Genomic DNA, 1,173 nt, shown 5'->3' with positions numbered 1-1,173 from the left:
TTGCTTCTGCATCCTGTTCTCTTTTGATGGGGGGTCGGGTAGGGAAAGGTGTGGCAATCAGTGTGCAGGAGACACAAGTTAATTTTCCAGGGCATTGTGCCCTGGAAGGTCGCTTGGAAATTTAAACTAGTGCTAAAGGAAGCTCAGAGACCTACATTTCCCCAGGCGCACACCACCTGTGCACACTTCAAGGTCTCCCGGCTACACCCCAACTAACTCAAAGCAATCCTACAGGACAGAGCAAAACTTCCCATAGAGTTTCCAAGGCTCTCATCTTTGTGTGGAGTCCTGCTGTGGCACTGTGGCTTAATGTGCCAGACTGCAAAACCTCCTTTGAATTGCAAGGTTGGCGGTTCAATCTCACCTGTTGCTCTTTGGAAACCCTATACAGGGTAGCTAGGGTTCAGAAATGACTCGATGGCACTTAATGACAACGATCTTTGTGTGGCACTGCAGGATAATGCACTGGACCACAAGGTTCGTTTGAGCGGCACAGTTGGTGGTTCAAACCCACCAGCTGCTCCTTGGAAACCTCATAGAGGGTCGCTATGAGCCGGGGTCTTAACAACAACAACAAATCTTTGTGGCACTGCATGGTAAGCACTCTACCACAATGTTAGTTTGAGTCGCAAGGTCGGAGGTTCAAATTCACCAGCCACTACTCGGAAACCCTATACAGGGCGGCTATCAATCGGAACGGACTCCAAGGCACTTACCAACAACAAGAACCTTAAGGAAGGCAGGCAGCCACAGTTTTCTCCTGTGGAACATTGGTGGGTTCCAACCATTTGGTTAGCAACCAAAGGCTTAACCTGTGCCCCAGCAGAGCTCTCCTGGCTACACACAGTTACCTATAAAAATCTAGACTGTTAAGACCCCACTTTCTAGTCTCCCTCTTCCTTCCCCACCAGAGATTTTCAGGTGGCTTTCCAGCTTGCTGCATATTTGATCTCAGGGAAAAACTTTGTTCTCTGGAATCTTCTTTCTCCCAGAATCAAGCAGGACTAAGTCTCTTAGATTTTCTAGGTTTCTAAGCCCATTTTAGATTAGAATGGTTTTCAATGAATGTTTGTTTTACGGTGGGACCTTCGTTAAATTGGTTCAGCAAACACCTCCTCAGAGCTTGCTATCTGCCAAAACCTCACATGTGTTCGGACATTTGATACCCCCCCA

The sequence above is a fragment of the Chrysochloris asiatica genome, unplaced genomic scaffold (assembly GCF_000296735.1).
Source record: "Chrysochloris asiatica unplaced genomic scaffold, ChrAsi1.0 scaffold00029, whole genome shotgun sequence".
Lineage (NCBI taxonomy): Eukaryota > Metazoa > Chordata > Mammalia > Afrosoricida > Chrysochloridae > Chrysochloris > Chrysochloris asiatica.
This window is presented reverse-complemented; position numbering follows the sequence as displayed.